The following is a 20,458-nucleotide window of genomic DNA, read 5'->3' as shown; positions in this document are numbered from 1 at the left end:
CCTTCCTTCCCTCCCAGATACAATTCTAAAAGGAATCCACTAATCTTCCCCTAATATCATCCGTTCATACTAAATATGAACAAGAGTAGTGCTTCTGAAATTGGAGGAAATGACAATTCAAGCAATTAATAAACTTTTGCCAAAGGTATGACAAAGAAAGATAAAGAAGGAAAACTGAACATGAGAAGCTCTTGAATAGGGACCCTTAACCTTTTTTTGTGTCACTGACTCTTTTGGTGGTTTGGCGAAACCCATGGACACTTTCTCAGAATACTTTAAAATGCATCAAATAAAATACTTGGAATTATAAAGGAAATCAATTATATAAAAACACATTTATCAAAATATTGTATTGAGCAACAAGGAAAATTAAGGAAAAGTGATCACTTAGTAGAAGACAGTGTGGTTTAATACATAGAGTCCTAAAATACATTTGTTGTCAGAAAAGTGAGGGTTCAAATCCAACCTCTAACATTTACTATCTTTGTGATCCTGGCCATCACTTAGTCTCTCTTATCCTCAGTTTTATCATGTAAAGTGGGGCAAATAACACCTGTAGAATCTACCTCATACAGTTGTTATGAAGCTCAGATGAGATAATCTATGCCAATTGCCTTGCAATCTTTGAAATGCTGTATAAAGATCAATTATAATTAGTACAAACACTATGTGAGGGGCCAATGCTTTTCTTGATCCTCTCTGATTATGTTTAAAAGTGAACAAATCAAACTCTCTTTTTAATCTCTGTTCTCTTTCAATTTTAAAGTGGCGTCAGGAATTAAGAAGTAGCTTTAGTGCAAACACTCTAGGTAGGCCTAGAGTGTGTATAAACAGCCAAAGACATTAAAGGGGAAGCAAATATAAGAACTTTTATAGAGGTAAAAATTGATTAAATTTGACTTCTTTAAAAAGGCATTTGTATTTCCTACTGTAGTTACCACTCCTAATTGATATGCAATCTCACTAATGGTACTCCTTCATATTGGTTTACAAAAAAGCTTTGCAGTAATCATGGAATGAAAAGCTCAGAGTTAGACAATAAATTCCTCTGCACTCAGGTCAGCCCATTTAATTTCCCTTTTAAATCCAATTGTTCACCTGCTGCGCTTATTAAATACGTGCTTACTCTCTATATTTGAATGCATTGTCTATGCCACTTTGGCATGCCAGTCCTATTGCCTTTGCCATCTCTGTTCTGACTTCTCTGTGCTAGGAGAAATCCTCAGATTTCAAAGAAAACATATACAGTTTTCTCTTATAGCATTTTTCTGCTCCTATTGTTATTCCTATGATCTGACTAATTCCCAACTATAGAATATTTTTTTAACAGAGTGTTCAACCTCATTCATTCTAAGATGATTCAGGAACAACAAAAATTGCTATAGGTTATAGGGACAAACATTATTATGCAATTCTGAGTTTGAGGATGCCTAAATTCTTAGTTTTCTGGCACTTACATGATATTTATTCTAGTCAACCGTCATTCAAGTAGCTTGTTAAATTTTGGTCTATTTTTCAGTGCTTATGTTTTCATGAATTCTATACATATGTACATAATGTGAATATAGTTAACACATTTTAAGATAGGACTTGGATTCCATAGAAGTAACTCTCTTTGGCAGTCTCTTTCACCAATATCTGGTACTGTAGTGAGGTAGATTGTAAGATAATTAACTTGATTTTATCTCTACATGCTGGAAAATTCCAGTGACTATGTATATGACAGCTTGCATACCCCAATCCTACAATGCAATTATAGCATTTTCACAATGATCACAGGCAAGCCATTTGCAGTTGTCATGGAAACAATGGCATGATAAGCCATGTAGACTTTGCATATCAAATCTTATCATGCCACTGGGCAGAACAATCTGTGTCATGACTTTAATCAAATATGACTTCCAACTAGCTTAATATTCCAAATATTCACAAATAGTGATAACTACAAAATGAATCTACAACAAAGTAAAAGTGAATAATGGTCCAGAAGCTACTTTTTTCTTCCTGTTCATGGAACCTTTCCTGAATCCACCAACTGCTAGTGCCTCCCTCCTAAACTACCTTCTATTTAATTACATTTTTCTCTTTATATTTAGTACTTTAATGCTTATTCTTTGTATACTTATATACATGCTTATTTCTTCCATTAGAGTGTAGTCTACTTGTGAGTAGAAGTTGTTTCATTCATATATTTTTATCTCTAGCATCCACCACAGTGGCTGGCACATAATAAGTTCTTAATGTTTATTAACTAGTGATTGATACTAAGACATTATTTTTAACTATTTGGCAAGTACACTATAAACCAATCATCTAAAATTAAACTCTTTTATGTGTATCATAAACCACTTAATATATAAATATCACAAGCTTTTAGGGCTATCAGAGAACTTTGGTGTCATACAATCCAATCCCTTTGTTTTTCAGAGAAATATAAGTGAGGTATAAAGGCAAAAAAAATCTACACAGCTAGTTAATGGCAATGTAGTTAGGCAAGAGTTGAATTCATTACTAAAGATTTGTTTATTTTGTTCTTGGTAATTAATAGGTATAAAGAGACCTAATCCAGTGTCATAGCATGCTTCCTTTCTGCTGGGCATTAGGTCATATCTACAGAACAACTCAGAACATTTTAGGAGTAGGAAAAATACTAGTAAAGTCAGTAATTCCACTGTCCTTAAGTGATCCAAATTAACTATAATAATTAAAATAAAATGTATTAAATGCAAGGCACTTTAAAACACATGTTGTTGTGCAGGAAATACCAAATCTAATGGGGAGCCCTGGGCTAGTCCAGCCCAAGGCCTGGGTGCTGATGGGAAAGGCCTGGGATATACCTGATCCTGCTGTAAGTTTAGATGTCAAGAAAGGCCCTCTGTACAGAACCAACCTCACTTAAATTCAAAGTTGTTGGACCTGGACCAAGGATATAGCCAGTAAACACATTAGGGTAATGAGAAATGAGGAGGAGAATAAAGGAAGAGGAATAACTTGGGATCTGGGTTTCTTTTAAGGGTTAAGGGAAGTTTAGGCATCTTCATCACCATTCTTCCCTTCTTTTTTTTGGTTCCCAGATGACTGGAGAACCCTCTATTTGATAGCGGGGTATATACAAACAAACATCCTGGAGGCATCAAAGGTGCAAGCATCACAGCAAATGTGTGAATATATATACAATCTCTCACCCTCCCCAAAGGCCCTTCAATGCTAGAACTTCTCTGCTACCGAAAGTTATATATATTCATTTTCAAAATCCCGTGATGGTCACTGGTGGTTCATCTCTCCGTCTCTGCTTTTTTTTTTTCTTGTTTCTGGTTTCTTTGGCTTTGAACCAGGCTGTTGGCCTCATCCTCGTTTCTGCTGACTTCTGTTTCAGCCTCACTGACAAAGGTGAAGGAGAGACAGAAGGTACACTTTGTTATCACCCTCCTCTCCAGTTAGTATTATTGCTATCCCACTCAGAGTACTAGGAACTTCCTACCATAATAAATGAGGGACACATCTATACAGGGCTAAGTGCCCTAGGATTAAAGCAGATAATTCTGAAAAATGTTTGCACCACTCAATAAGGACCTCAAACATGGCTTAGCCGCCTCCATTTAAGACAAAGACAAAAGACAAAAATAGTACTTATTTTCCAGAAGTTTGCATTCTTCTATTAAATGCCAGTCATATTAAAATCATCAGTACTTTAATATGATTAATTTTCCTTTCCCCCACATATTTTCCAAGTGTCTTAATTGACCAGTAGTTGCAGCTGTTTTTTTTTTTTTTTCAGGGACAGAGAGAGGAGTTGGTACTTATGTAAAAACAAGTTTCTTCTGAAACATTCTTCTTCACTGAGGGATTAGCATTCACTACCCCTGGCTGCTTTATGACCCAAAGAGGTGGAATCACTGGAGTTAATCTTTTCAATGTGAACACAAGTCCATCCATCCATCCATCCATACATACACACACACACACACACACACACACACACACACACACACACACACACATATACACACATACACATAAGCTCTCTGTTTCTGTCATGTAGATAATTGCTCTTAATATGCTTTTAGCCAAAACTCTAGTTTTCAAGAAATAGATTTTAATGGCGAGGATAGAAAGAAGAACATGAAATTGGACAGAGAAAACTGTATCTTTGTGTATGTATGTATGTATATGTATGTATATGCGAATATACATATACATACATATATGTATATATGTATAGGTATGTTTTGCAGTCTCTATGACCTTTACCTATAACTCTCCAATTTTACTTTTGTTATATAATCAAAATATTTCTTGATTTCTTTATGGAGTGATGATATTGGATATAATTCAATGGAACAATTTTAATATAGAAAATAAATGAACATAGCATGATTTTATGGTTACACACAAAAATTATGGAATTTTTAAAAGGTAAGAAATCATAAACATTAAGAAAATTCACAGGAAATGATCCCAATGAATATGCCTGTATAGTCAATAAATTGGCATGGGATAATAAACCACCAGGAAATCTCAAATTATGTCCTTATCTCTGGATTTTAATGATATTTAATAACTTTTTACTACTAAAGTCAACTTAGAAGCAGCATCAACACATGTACATTCAGAATATAAAGCAGTCAACTTGTAGAGTATAAATAACATTAGTATAAATCCTCCTCCTGTAGAGAACAGGGTCAGAGTGGAGAAAATCAAAGGACTCAAATCTATAATAAGATGCCTTCTTTGTTTTTATTTTGTGGCATTTATGTACAGAGGAGACATGGCTGGACATGAAAGTGGGAAGATCTGGGTTCAAATGCCACTTTTGACATTTACCTCCTTCTGACATTCTAGGCAAATCATTGATTTTCTCTCTGTGTTGTAGTCAACTCCTTAGGAATAACTCATTAAATCACAGACTGTAATTTTTGTCTATAAAGTTTTACTCATGAACTCTGCTCTCCTCATATGAAGAAGAATCTCAGTTACAATAATAGCTGTCATTTGTATAGCATCTACTATATGCCTGGCACTATGCTAAGATGGTTGGAGCATATTCAAATCCAGGGAATTTTTGGAGCTAAAATTTCATCTAGTTTAAAAGTCTGCAACTATATTTGATTAGCTTTTTTTTTTCATTTACTTTTTGTAATATTCGAGAAAACTGTGCTCTTTCTAATTTTACTTGAGGCATTAGAAAAAAATTGTATATATAAAATAGAAGGGGATATACACCTTCACATATACATATACGTGTGTACTTAAATACACCCATATATATGTATGTATGTGTATGTATGTATCTTAGTCTTGCTGGTAAACTCTGTTTAGAGCTTAGAACAACAAAAATGGCAATTATTCCAAAGCTAGAAGTCAAAATTGAATTTTCCATGTGTGCCACTTTTACAATTTTAGGACCTACACCAAACATTTACACTTTCTGGGAGGGCCATTGGAAGCATTAATTTAATATTTTGCTGATGATAATGTTCTTACTTCATCTTTATCTAACACTCCTTTGTTAAATTTCATTGTTTCTGATTCTCCCTTGTTTAGTCTGTTACATCTACCTGTTTCTGGATGACTGCTACTTTATATTGCAGTTTGAAATCTAAACATTTTATTACCTCTCTTCATACCTAACTTTTTTTCATTATTTCTCTTTATTTTCTAGATTTTTTCCTTTTATAAACTAGATAATCTACAAATGGATTTTAATATTATTTTATTGAGTTCTGTAAATACCTTCTAATTTGATTGGTATAAGATGAAAAATGTAAGTTAACGTTGGTAGCGTCATCTTTTTTATCATATTGATATGACCTAGCCATGAGTATTAACATTCCTCCAGCTATTTAAGTTGTAATTTATTTCTTTAAGGGAAATATTGCAACTGAATCTATATAAGTATTTTGTGGGCTTTGGTAGGGACATTAATTTCTATAAGTAGTTGTAATATGGCAATTGGGTACAAGTGAAAACATGGAAAGCACCATCTATACTTCTCTACCTTTCTCTCTCTCTCTCTCTCTCTCTCTCTCTCTCTCTCTCTCTCTCTCTCTGTCTCTCTCTCTCTCCCTCCCTCCCTCCCTCTCTTTTCTTTTTGGTCTCAGATGCAGCTTTACAGTGGAGGAGATAAGTAGCTCTTATGGACATTCTTTATACAACTTCAATGATTTTGTTTCATCTCCAGTGATGCACATTATAATCCAACTACACAGTTGGCTTCATTTTTTTGTGTATTTCCATAAATCCTATATCTAGTGTCTAACTAAAGTACTGAAGGGCTTATTCTGCTTCTTTGATTTTTGGTGGAAGTCACAATAGCACTTTGGATTCCCATCTGGCTTCCTTCACTCGTACTACCTCAGTGGGTCACTTCACTTTCTAGTCATGTATTTCCTCAATGATGCCTCTCTCCTCACTGATGTCATCTATCTCTTCAATGATATTTCTCACACAACTCTTGGGTACTGAACTGGCTGAGTCTACTTGCAATGTTTCCATAATCACCAATATCAAGAATACACTGCCACGGAAGTGCCATTTCATATATATTTTCTATCATCTTTGCCATTTTATCTGTAAATGCTCTTAGACTGATGTAGCTTAATTAGATCTCACACTGAGCTTTCCACTGGTATTTTTTCTCTCGTATTCTTCTTGCTCTCCATTTATGGCTTTGATCTCAAACCCTTTCCATCTCTTCCATGAAATTGCCCCAAGAATCATAGCCCCTATCTCATCAGTCTTTGATCTCTCCTCCTTCATGTGTTCTCTTTAGCCAACAAGTATGTTTTGGTCACCGTTATGTAAAAAAAAAAATCCTTGAATCTGGCACCTCATCAAGTTATCTGACATCTCCCCATTCACAGTCAAACTGTTAAAAATAGCTATGTAAATGAACTGAGTCCATTTTCTTATAGGCTACCCATTAGCATTTTGTAATCTAATTCAACTGAAATCCCTCTTTCCAAGCTTGCCAACAACCTCTTCAGCCCTCCTTCACTGAAATCAAAGTCAATTGCAAGTCATGTCATGATCTCTGTGATGTCATGGTCCTCTTTGAGAACAAAGGACAAACACAAGAACAATAACCTCTTCATGCCAAATATTACGGTTTTTTGTTTTTGTTCTTGATTCCCATTGCATCATTTCATATTGTTCACCTCACCATCTTTCTTGATACTCTCTCTACCTTGCTTTTTGGAACACTGAACTCTCAAAGCCCATTTCCTTACTCTGTAATTACTTCTCGTCCTCAAAATTGGAGTCATTATCAAACTCCTGTCCTTTAAATGGAGGTTTCCATCAATGCTCTTTCTTTGGCTTTCTCCTGTTTTCTCTCTCTACACTCTCTTCCTGTGTTAGCTTATCTATTTTAAAATCTTCAATTGTTACTTCTTTCTGAATATTGCTACCCATGAACTATCTATATCTATTGATTAATTTCCAAACATGTGCTAGATAGTTCTACTTGGATATCTCACCAGAACCATTTCAAATTCAGCATGTATAAAATTTAAATCCTTATTTCTGCCTCCCTTCTGCATTATTTCTAACTTCTTTTTTGTTTTGTTGATACCATCATTACCTTCTAGTCAACCAGCCTCAGAGTTTCAAAGTTATCTTTGGTTCTTCTCTTTTCCTCATCCCTCATAATCAATGAATGTCCACTTTCCCATTGACTATTGTCACAACTGCATTCATATTCATCCTTTTCTTCTAAGATCACTGTAATTACCCTGGTGGAGATGTTGTCACCTCCTACTCGGTTTCCCTGTGTCCAATCTATTTTTTCTTTAATCCTTTCTTCTATCTTTTGGGGAAAAATGCCCAACTGCAATATTGTGATTATATGCTTAGATTTAAAAACAAAACCATTTTCTATTTCTCTCTCTAATTGTATTCCTTCTGTGATCCCTGATACTCATAGAGATCTGAGAGGAACACATGTATCATTGCTCATTTTAGGATGTAAATAGATTATTCTTATTTAGATCAAAATATACAATCAGAAGAAGACAACAAAGTCAAAGCTCTTACATCCAAAGCCTCCAAGAAAATATGAATCAGTCCCAGGCCTTGGAAGAGCTCAAAAGGGATTTTGAGAAGCAAGTAAGAGAAGTAGAGGAAAAATTGGGAAGGAAAATGAGAGTGATGCAAGAAAATTATGAAAAACAAGTCAACAGCTTGCTAAAGGAGACACACAAAAATACAGAAGAAAATAACATCTTAAAAATAGCCTAATCCAAATGGCAAAAGAGGTCCAAAAAGCCAACGAGGAGAAAAATGCCCTAAAAAAGCAAAATTGGCCAAATGGAAAAGGAAGTCCAAAAGATTACTGAAGAAAATACTTCCTTAAAAATTAGAATGGAGAAATTGGAAGCCAGTGACTTCATGAGAAATCAAGACACTGTAAAACAAATCCAAAAGAATGAAAAAGTAGAAGATAATGTGAAATACCTCACTGGAAAAACAACTGACCTGGACAATAGTCCAGGAGAGAGAATTTAAGAAATTATTGGACTATCTAAAAGTCAGGATCAAAAAAAAAAAGAGCCTAGACATCATCTTTCAAGAAATTATCAAGGAAAACTGCCCTGATATATTAGAACCAGAGGGCAAAATAGAAATTGAAAGAATCCACAGATCTCCTCCTGAAAGAGATCCCCAAAGCAAAACTCCTAGCAATACTGTAGCCAAATTCCAGAGTTCCCAGGTCAAGGAGAAAATATTACAAGCTGCCAGAAAGGAACAATTCAAGTACTGTGGAAACACAATCAGGATAACACAAGATTTAGCAGGGCATGGAATATAATATTCCGGGGGGGGGGTAAAGGAGATAGGATTATCAACAAGAATCACCTACCCAGCAAAACTGAGTATAATTCTTCAGGGGAAAAAGTGGACATTCAATGAAATAGAGGACTTTCAAGCATTCTTGATGGAAAGACCAGAGCTGAATAGAAAATTTGACTTTCAAATACAAGACTCAAGTGGAACATGAAGAGTAAACAGGAAAGAGAAATCCTAACAGACTTAATAAGGTTGAACTGTTTACATTCCTGCATGGAAAGATGATATTTATAACTCATGAGACCTTTGTCAGTATTAGGGTAGTTGGAGGAAAAAAATTATATGCATGTGTATATAGATAGATAGATAGAAAGATAGATAGATAGATAGAGGGCACAGGGTGAGTTGAAGATTAAGGGGTCATATCTGGAGAATAAAATTAAGGGATGAGAGAGGATTATACTCACAGAAGAAGAAAGGGAGAGGTAGAATGGGGTAAATTATCTCACAAAAAAAACACAAAAGAAAAATCTCTTACAGTGGAGGGAAATGGGGAAGGTGAGAGGGAATGAGGAATCTTATTCTCATAGATTTGGCTTACAGAGGGAATAACATACACATTCAATTGGATATGGAAATCTGTCTTACCCTACAGGAAAATAGGGGGAGAAGGGGACAAGAGAGCAGGGGGATGATGGAGAGGAGGGCAGATTGGGAAAGGGGGTAATCAGAAGCAAATACTTCTGAAGAGGGACAGGGTCAAAAGAAAGAATAGAATAAATGGGAGGGCAGGATAGGATTAAGGGAAATAGAGTTAGTTTTTCACAACATGTCTACTATGGAAGTGTTCTGCATAACTGCACGTGTATAACTTATATTGAGTTGCTTGCCTTTTCAATGAGGGTGGGTGGGGAGGGAGGAAGGGAGAAAATTTGAAACCTAAAGTTTTAAAAACATATGTTTAAAAAAATGTTTTCACATGCTACTGGGAAATAAAAAATACAGGAAATGGGGTACAGAAGTCTATCCTGCCCTACAGGAAAATAGAAGGGGAAGGGGCTAAGAGAAGAGGGGGAGAGATAGAAGACAAGACAGGCTAGGGTAAGGGATATTCAGAATGCACGCTATCTTGGGGTGGGGGCAGCGGTGAGATGGGGTGAAAATTTGGAACTTAAAATTTTGTGGAAGTAAATATTGAAAACTAAAAATAAATAAATTTATGTTAAAAAAATTTCCAGTTTCTCTCTCTAATTATATTCCTTCTATGATCCCTGATACTCATAGAGATCTGAGAGGAAAACACGTATCATTGCTCATTTTATGATGTAAGTAGATTATTCTTATTTAGTGTCATATGAATGTTTGTTTAGTTTCAATGTTTCATGTTCTCTTAATTCCTGTGTTTGTACTTTCAAACTTCTATGTAGTTTTGTTCTTTTCATCAATAATGCTTGGAAGTTTTCTTTTTCTTTTTAATTTTTTATTTAATTCATCAAATATTTTCGAATTACGTGTAAAAATAACATTCATTATTTTTTTTTCAAAAATTCAGTTCAAAATTATTTTCTGACTCTACCCCACACCCCTCTTTGATAGTAAAAGGAATTCGATAATGATTTTTACATGTGAGGTCACATAAAACACATTTCCATATTAGCTAAGTTGCAAAATACAAAAAACCCAAGAAATAAAAAGAAGGTTTTTTTAAGTGTGCTCAAATCTGCATTCATAGTTCATCAGTTCTTTCTGGAAGAGGTAGCATATTTTACTAAAGGTCCTTTGGAATTGTCTTGGATCATTGTTTTGATCAGAGTAGCTAAGTCATTCACAATTGATCATACTTAAAATATTGCTCTTACTATATACACAGTTGTCCTGGTTCTGCTCACTTCACCTTGAATGACTTTATAGCAGTCTTCCTTGCTCTTTTTGAAACTATTCTTCTCAACATTTCTTATAGAAAAATAGTATTCCATCACAATTATATACCATAACTTGTTCAATCATTCCTTAATTGATGGATATCCCTTTGATTTCCAATACTTTGCCACCACAAAAAGAGCTACTATAAATATTTTTGTGCAAAAAGGCATTTTCCCCTTCTCTTTGATCTCTTTGTGATACAGACCTAATAGTGTTATTGCTTGGTCAAGGAGTATTCAGTTTCATAGCACTTTGGGCATAGTTCCAAATTGTCCCTAGAACTAACATTTGATTTTTTTTTAATCATTGTTAATTCTTTTAGGAAAACAACCAACCAAACAAAAGAAAACAAATAAAAATCTTTGTTTCATTTCTTCCAGTAATTCTAGTTGAACTTGAACATACTTTGAAGCTTTGTTTGTAGATGTTTTCAAATCTATTTCTTCTTCTGAGCTTACTTTAGTATCCCTGTCACCATAATAGCTCTTAAAAAGGAATTTCTTTTCATCATTTAGTTAGTTTAATCATTCTTCCATCATACTTCTGCCAGTCTCTCTGTATATTTATGGAGGAGACTGGGCTGAGTCTGTCTCCTATATGGTCCTTCTTCTCCTTTATTGGCTTATTGAGTGCTGTGTTATTCCAGGATATCAGAGATAGCTCAGGCTGGTGACCTGCAGACTTGATGTATTTTGAAGATGGTCTTATCCAGGACAGCCTGATTACTGCTCCTGGGTCTTATCTGTGCAAATTCCTGACCTCAGTTTAGGTCTGTGCAATATTCTAGTTGGCTTACCCTTGGTTGGAAGTTCTAGGAGCCTGTTGCTGGTCTTAATCACTGTATACCAGCTGGAAAGCTTTGCAAGTTTAGAATGACAGAGCTACATGCTCCTCTTTTGTCTCAGATTCCTGCCTCCATTATTCTGCTGCAGGGTTCAGACAAGGCCGGAGACTGGTATCAAGATACCACTCTGTCTAGAATCAGAAAGACCAGTTACTATTTTTTCCCTGAACTATCTCCTATCTCAGTACATAGCCTAGGTTCCATAACCACTCCAGTGAGAAAGAAAGCTGCCAATTGGTACCTCTATCTTCATCCTACACAAAGTCATGACCCCTCTGTATGGAAGAGAGAGCCCATTTAGAACTCATGCGCATTCTTCAGCCTCTTTCACTTTTTGCGCACTGTAATACTTCTTTCTATGTATACCAAGTAAAACCTCATCCCTAATGTACTCTCTATCTATTTCCTACATTAACCTGGGCTTTAAATATTACTCTTAGAGATTTTTTTTCTCTTAGATTTCCTGATCACAACTCAGTCAAACTTACATTTTCTATTTCTTTGTGGAAAAGTTTTCTTGGAGAGAGTTCAGCTCTATTTCCTCCTAAAAAATCAACCATTTTAACTCTGCCTACCTCAGAGTTTTTAGCAATTATTCTGCATAATTTCCCAAAAGTCCTGATGATGATATTCACTTGTTTTTTTCAGTGAGGCAGTGGTTAACATCAAAATTCTACCTATTAATTTTTCTAAGTATCTGAAAATACTACTATCCCTCTGAGTAACTCCTCAATTAAAGTTTCTATTTTGAAGGCATATCAATTATCTGTGCCTAAACAGCCACTTATCAATTAACATGTAGACTTTTAAAATATGTAAGTGGTTCATCTTTTCGGTATGTAAAGCAATGATATTTTGGAGAACTCTTTTAATGGATTGTCTTATCCAAATAGAAAACTATTTTTCTTTTTTTTTTTTTTTGGAATAAGAAAACTATCTGAGTGCTTGGAACTTCAAAAAGTTCAAATTAGATTGATACAGCATACGCTTTTAAAATATCTATTTCCCAAATTCCATATAAATTTGTTCGTTGATTATAGTTAGGCATATGTGAACCTATCGATACAAGTTTAATTTATAATAACTTTTACTACATTAGGAAAACAGAGATATGAACTCAATTTCAATTCAAGTATAATTTATTAAGCATCTGTAATGTGCCAAGCAGTTTGATAGTTCTGGGGTTACAAATATAAAAAGGAAACAATTGCTGGCTTCAAGGATCTTTCATGTCAGCAGAAGACATAACATATATCCAGATAATTAAAAGGAAGATCATTTCAGAGAATACTAAGAATTTTAATATACTTTTTGTTCAGGATCTTATAGCCCCTGCCTCGAGGCTCTCCATTGTCTCTAACAGAAGCATTCCTGAGATTGTTTATCTTGACAGCCTCCTGATATAAACTACAATCCAAGATATGTAAAATTTCTCCTGAAAAAGCTGGGTTCATTTGTTTCCCTCAAAGGCACTAAGAAATAGCAATATGGGAGTGGAAACATGGTGATTTTACAGTACCAAATTTGTAGGCTTAGCGACTAAATTTGAAAACAAGCCCTGCCATGTGATTTTGCTCAATTTAATTATCTTTCCTAGGCCTTGAGCCTGATTTTCCTCAACTCTGTGTAATGGGGGAATGATAGAGAGGGATCAGTCCTTAAATAATACTTAGATATGCCCTTCTTGGGGTGTTACACAAAATGTGATTACATATTCCCTGCCTGATTTGACTTTAATTCATGGAGGATTAACAAGACTTCTTAGGGCAAGGGATCGTCTTCACATTTGCCTTCCTTCCATTGTATTTTAAATTTGAACTCATTCTCCCTAGGGACTTTAAGTGTACAGGGTAAGTGTACTCAGGTTAATCATAATTTTTTTTTAAACTATAGTTCTTGCTATAACCTCTGAGTAAATTCCTTTTCTAAAAGGAAATAGAGGTCAACTGGTAAATTGATAATGGATGGGGGCTTGTGAGAAATAATACCAGAAACACCAACTCCTCAGGAAGTTCTTTTCTCCTTTCTCCAAGTCTTCATGAGATGCCCTTTAAATATAGTTCTCTGATAGACTCCAAGGCTTAGTCCTTTCTGGAGTTCACAGCCATTGTTGCTCTTCTTCAAATGAGATCACCATCTCTGACACTGCTGCCATCACTGGGGGACTTTCCTCTTCTTTGTGCAGAAATTTCCTCTGTCATCAGCCACTTCCGTTCCATCTGACTTTTCTAGCTGATTCTGCTTTCTTTGGAAAACTCTGATGGATCTCCCAGTCACCTGGATATTCTTCTCTCAAAATATTCATCCAACTAATATTGAGAAAGAATAAACACAAAAGAGACAGAAGTGAAATGTACTCAGGAACACATAACTGAAGAGGGGATAGGACAATTACCCTTCTCCCCACCTATGAGCTCTGAGAATTTCTGCCCACTGGTCACTAAAAGAAAAATAAGCAAAAGTCTCACAAAAAGGACAGCTGCTTTTTAAAATAAACATAGTTCACAAGTCATGAGGCATAATCCTTCTGCCTCCTCATACAGCCATGAAAATTCTTCATCACCCTCTATGGTCTATAAAATTGGAATTACAACCTTTTATTTCCTATTTTTTCCTTTATCTTTTTTTTCCCTGTGTATTTACAAATCACCATGCAGCATAGAAGACATTCACTGAGGATAAGGAGGGGTAAGGCAGCATGGCTTCAGTGGAGACTTGCAGCAGGAGCACATGGTAGAGACAACCATGGACATTCTTGCTTAGCTCAAGAAGTAGTTTATGAATATTTGTTCATCAACTTGAAACTTCTTTGTGAAGGAGTGAATGTTTTGAATTACCCGGGCAGGAACAAGATCCTGGAAATTAGCCTCCTAGATAGCGAAGGTAGATTTCTTGGGGAACATGAGCTTTGCACATTCCATCATGGGTAACCCCAATTTCAAGCATTGCTGGCATTGAGAGCTGGTCAGTGGTCTTCTAGGAGGAAAAGGGGGATTTTCTCTATAGTACGCTTCTTAGAAAATGAAAATCAAGGGGCAGCTAGGTAGTGCAGTGGATAGAACACTGCCTTTAGAGTTGGGAGGACCTGAGTTCAAATTCGACCTCATACCAAACACTTGACACTTACTGGCAGTGTGACCCTGGGCAAGTCACTTAAACCCAATTGACTAAAAATAAAAAAAAAAAAATCAAAATCAAAACATTGCTCTAAAGTTAGGAAAAAAAAGTGTGTGTGGGTGTGTGGGTGTGTGGGTGTGTGTGTTTGCAGTGGAGGTAGAAGTGGATTTGGAAAGGGAAGCTCTGGAACCTGTACTCTTGCTATTATTATAAACTACTTCCTCAATGCAGGTTCATGGGAATGTGAATGGTTATCCAATACTGGTTTCCTCCCACACCTAAGTGCTTTAACCTTCTAGGTGGAAAGCACATCTGTTCCTAGGCATCTGTGAATCCTTTGCATCTCATCTATTCACTGTGGGGTAAAATAAAGGCTGCTCCATTTCCAGTACAAATGTAGTACACAGAGTGCTTGTTCAGGAATTGGGGACCTTAGTATTCATATCTGGGAAAACCTAGATAATTTCAATCCCAGTATTCATTCTACAGTATCTACTATACTATGTGGACTTTACTTTGTTTTAATTATTTTATTACTTTGCTTGTATTATTGAAATAATGATATAAACCTAATGTCCATCTAGAACTGATTTTGTTTCTTCTGTGCTTTTCTACTTGTTGTGGTAAGTGGTGGTGAGAAGCCATCACAATCACGTATTTGATACTTCCAGTGGCCCAGTGGCTAGAATTATAGCTGTGGTCATAGAACAGAGCAGTGCTAATTGGCCCACTTGTGGACCAAACCCATGACCTTGGCTTCATGAAATACAACTCCATAGAGCAACACTCTTGATACATTTCTTTGGCTAACCTTAATTGAATAGAAAATCTGAAAACAAAACCAAAGCTATTTTCAACTCTAAAAGCTTTTTGACTGCCAACCCCACCAGGGTTCATTGCTTTAACACTTCTTATTAGCAACTATTTTTTTTTACAATGGGCTAATTGGTAACATTTAAACACAAAATAGTCTTTTCAAGGAGTTGTAAAAAGCTTTATATTGATTTTTCCTTTTTGACTCAAGCAAGAGGCGGTCATCTTTTGTTTCTTTATTTCTAAAGGAGACATTACTAGGAAACACGCTGGCTGCAGTTTGCTGAGGGGTAAGTAATAACAAATGACTTTGCTTCCTCCTCTGGCTCCTCCATTTCCATTTCTTTCTATAACTAACCTTATCAAAGTTTTAATCCATGAGTCAATTTTTTTTTCCACTTAAAGCAGAGTTTAAGTAATTCCCTTTTCCCCTAAATGCCAGGGGCCATCTACATAATATATCTAAAGATGGGGAAAAAAAAACCTGAGAAATAGACTCTGTGGAGTTTCAAAAATTAAATTTCACTTAAAATTGCTGAAGTAAAAAAAAAATCCCCTTACTGTTACAATATTATATCAGGGCTAGTTGAAAAAAATACTAAATAACTTGAGGGCCGAAAAGCCAAAAAGAGTTTAAATAAGAAACAAAGATGTGTGTATGCATGTCAATAGAAGATATAGAAGAAATAAATATTATCAATAAATCAATAAACGTGTATTAAGTGACAACCAAGTGGCAGGCACTGTGCTAAGTGCTGTGGATACAAAAAAGAGGCAAAAATTGTCCCTACTCACAAGAAACTTGCAATCTAATGGGGAAGACAACATACAAACAAAGAAACCAAGCTATGTGTAGTACAAATACCAAATAATTAACTGAGAGAAGGCAGTGGAATTCATAAAAGGTGAGGAAGTCTTCCTGTAGAGGGTGAGATTTTAGTTGGGACTTAAAGGAAGCCAGGGATATCAGTAATTGAAGCAGAGGAGGGAGAGCATTTTAAGTATGGAGGACAGGCAGACTAAAGCCAAGAGATGGAGTTTCTTGGTTATGGTGCAGCCAGTTTAGTGTCACTGTATCAAACAGTACATGTTGCAGATTGATGTGTGAGAAGACTGAAAAGGTAGGACAGGGCTAGGTTATGATGTACTTGGAATGCCAAATAGAGCATTTTCGTATTTAATCTTACAGGCAATAGGAAGCAAAAGAAGTCAATTGAATGGAGTTGTGGGTGAGTTGATTGAACTTGCTCTTTAGAAACATCCTGTTAGTAGCTGAATGGAAAATGGATTGGAGTGGGGAGAGACTTCAAAAAATCAGACCTACCATCAGACTATTGCCACAATACAGACCAGATACAATGAGAGTGGTGGCAGTGTAATAGTAATGGGGAAGGTAGGAGGGTGAAGGGTGTAACAGGAAAGATAATGAGTTCCATTTTGGTTATACTGAATTTAAGATGTCTACAGGACATTCAGATGAGATCACCATGTTATTATAATATGTATATATTATGTTACATTATATTTATTGTATATATTATATAGAAATATCTATGTATGTATGTGTGTGATATTATTTATATTTATTATTTTTTCACAATTACGTATAAAAACAACTTTTAACATTCCTTTCTTAAAATTTTCAGTTCCAAATTCTTTTCCACCCTCTCTCCCCTCCCCCATCATTGAGAAGGCAAGCAATTTCACATAGGTTATACATGTGCAGTCATGCAATACAGTCATGAAAGAAAACATAGGACTCCCCCACCCCAGAAAAAAGAAAATATGTATAAAGAAAGGAGGAAAAAAACAATTATGCTTTGATCTGCATTCATACTCCATGAGTTCTTTCTCTGGAGATGGATAGTATTTTTCATAAGTCCTCTGGAATTCTCATGGATCATTTTATTGCTGAGTTGCTAAGAATAACTAAGTCATTCACAATTCATCATCATGCAGTATTGCATTCTCCTGGTTCTATTCATTTCACTTTGCATCAATTTGTGGAATACTTTCCAGATTTTTCTGAGAGAATCCTGCTTTTCATTTCTTATAGTACACTAGTATTCCATCACAATCATGTACCCAACTTGTTCAGCCACTCCTCAACTGATAGGCAACTCTTCAAATTCTAGTTCTTTACCACTACAAAAAGAACTGCTATAAATATTTTTGTACATATAGGATTTTTTTTCTTTAAAAAAAAGTCTCTTTAAAATACAGCCTTAGTAGTGGTATTGCTGGGTGAAAGAGTATGCATGGTTTTATAGTCCTTTGGGCATAGGTCCAAATTACTCTGAAAAATGGTTGAATCAATTCACAATTCCAACAACAATGTATTAAGTCTACATTTTTCTGCATCCCCTTTAACATTTGTCATTTTCCTTTTTCAGTCATATTAGTCAATCTGATAGGTATGGATGGTATCTTAGAGTTGTTTTAGTTTGCATTTCTCTAAGCAATAGTAATTTAGAGCATTTTTTTAATATGACTATAGATAGCTTTGATTTGAGGGTGGGGAACCTGCAGCCTTGAGAACACATGTGGCCCTTCAGGTCCCCAAGTGTGATCCTTTGACTGAATCCAAGCTTCACAGGGCTACACTTGATGGCCTGAAGGGCCACATGTGGCCTCGAGGTCACAGGTTCCCCACTCTGGACTTCATTTGAAAACTATGTTTTTATATCTATTGACCATTTATCAGTTGAAGAATGGCTCCTTTTTTTTTTCTTATACACTTGACTCAGTTCTCTATATGTTGGAGAAACTTGATGTGATTTTTTTTTTCAGTTACGTTTACTGTGTATTTCCCTCCATTCTATTTTCCCCCCATTTATCCTACTCTGTCTCTCCTTTCACTCTGTCCATTCTCAAAAGTGTTTCCTTTCTGACTTTTACCTCGAGTAATACTCTGTCCCTTATATTGGTGTCCCCTTCTTCTTTTAACCTCTTTCCCTCTTACTCCCCTGTAGGGTAAGATAGCTTTATATACCCTACTGAGTGATACCCCTCCTCCAATTCCCCCTCTTCTATTAAAGTTATTTTCTGTCTCTTTTATGTGAGATAGTTTACCTCTACCTCTCCCTTTTCCCTTCTTCCAGTGCATTTCTCATTCTCACTCTTTAATTTAGTTTTTGTAGATAATCATCCCATCATATTCAATTCTTACCTGTGCCCTCTGTTTATGTATACTCCTTCTAACTGCCCTTATAATGTTAAAGTTCTTAGTAGTTACAATTTTCATCATTCCATGTAGGAATGTAACTAGTTTAACCTTGTTGAATCCCTTATAATTTCTTTTTCCTGTTTATCTTTTCATGCTTCTCTTGAGCATTGTATTCAAAAGTCAAATTTTCTACTCAGCTCTGGTCTTTTCTACAGGAATGGTTGAAAGTTCCCTATTCCATTGAAAACCCATTCCCCCTCCCTCATGAATGATTATACTCACTTTTGCTGGATAGATGATTCTTGGTTGTAATTCTAGATCTTTTGGAATATCGTATTCCAAGCTTCCTGAACCTTTAATGTTGAAGCTGTTAAATCTTGGTTATCGTGACTGTGGAGCAATGATATGTGATTTTTTTTTTCAGCTGGCTGCTTGCAATATTTTCTTTTTGACCTCTGGAGCTCTGGAATTTGGTTATAATATTCCTGGGAGTTTTCATTTTGGGATCTCTTTTAAGATGTGATCAATGGATTCTTTCAATTTCTATTTTACCCTCTGATTCTAGAATATCAGGGCAGTTTTCCTTGATAATTTCCTGAAAAGATGATGTCTAGGCTCTTTTTTTTTTGATCATGGCTTTCAGGTAGTCCAATAATTTTTAAATGATCTCTCCTGGATCTATTTTCCAGGTCAATTGTTTTTCCAGTGAGATATTTCACATTATTTTCTATTTTTTTTCATTCTTTCGAATTTAATTTTTTTTTTTTATCAGTACCAAGTCACTTTACTGGGATGTAAATGGTGGCAGATTATGAAAAGGTCAGATAACCAAAATATGCATGCACTGAAAAACAGTAGGAGTCACATCCACAGTTGCCAGGTGTGGCTTAGCTCTTGTCACTGTCTCCAAGGGTATGCTTGTCAAAAAGATATTCTGCCATGCCAGAATTGGGGCTCCCATTTTGCACATGTTGGTTATGTGATCACCCAGTTGTTTGATGGACTTTACCTGTTCATCCAGGTAATGGGTTTCCATGAAATCACATACACAGAGGTTGTTCTTATCAATTGCCAACTTGTAAAATTCCAGTAAGACTGATTGACATTTATTTGTTTCCAAGTACAGAGCACATTCCATTGCATTCAGCCCACTCTCCCAGTCATCCAGGTCTGGTTTCTTGATGTCTTGCAGGAAAATCCAGCTGCCTCGCTGGAGGTACAGAAAGAGCTGCTATAAAAGTTTTTGTACATGTGGACCCTTTTCCCAAGTTTCATCAGCTTCTCAGAATGCTCTGTCTCCTCCTGGGATTAATGTTGGAAATACTTGGCAAAGTTCTTCAATGCTATGTCATCTGGGAGGAAGTAGTAAGACACGAACAAATAGACGTAGGAGGCTTAGAGCTCTAGGTTGATCTGCAGGTTGATAGCAGCCTCTGAGTCCTGATGGTAGTTCTGTAGCACTTGAGAAGGGGACCAGGTCATCATGGTGGCAGAGATGGTGGAAGAGGTGAAGAAGAGGAGGAGGCGGCGGCAATGCAGTGGCTGAGGCTGTGGTTGAGGCTGGGGCCACGGCACCTGCTGCTTGAACAGGAAGACAGAATAAGTGTTGCTTAGTGGAGGTGGTGGTGAAGAGGTGGCAAACTGGAATCTAGCAGCGGGTCTGTTCAAGTACAGTTGAAGCAGGAAACCTCAACAACTTTCCTTTTCTGCCCTTCTGGCCAATTTTGTTTTATTGTTTCTTGAAATCTCGTGATGTCATTAGCTTGCACTTGCACAATTCTGATTTTTAAAGAATTCTTTTCTTTCTT

The 20,458-nt window shown here is 35.9% G+C and overlaps 1 pseudogene; it reads right to left on the bottom strand.

The window, feature by feature from the left end:
- Positions 1-19,537: 19,537 nt before the first annotated feature.
- Positions 19,538-20,135, bottom strand: LOC110213236 (ferritin heavy chain-like; annotated as a pseudogene).
- Positions 20,136-20,458: the final 323 nt, after the last annotated feature.

The sequence above is a fragment of the Phascolarctos cinereus genome, unplaced genomic scaffold (genome assembly GCF_003287225.1).
Source record: "Phascolarctos cinereus isolate Bilbo 61053 unplaced genomic scaffold, phaCin_HiC Scaffold_726;HRSCAF=1367, whole genome shotgun sequence".
In the NCBI taxonomy this organism is placed as follows: domain Eukaryota; kingdom Metazoa; phylum Chordata; class Mammalia; order Diprotodontia; family Phascolarctidae; genus Phascolarctos; species Phascolarctos cinereus.
This window is presented reverse-complemented; position numbering and strand designations above follow the sequence as displayed.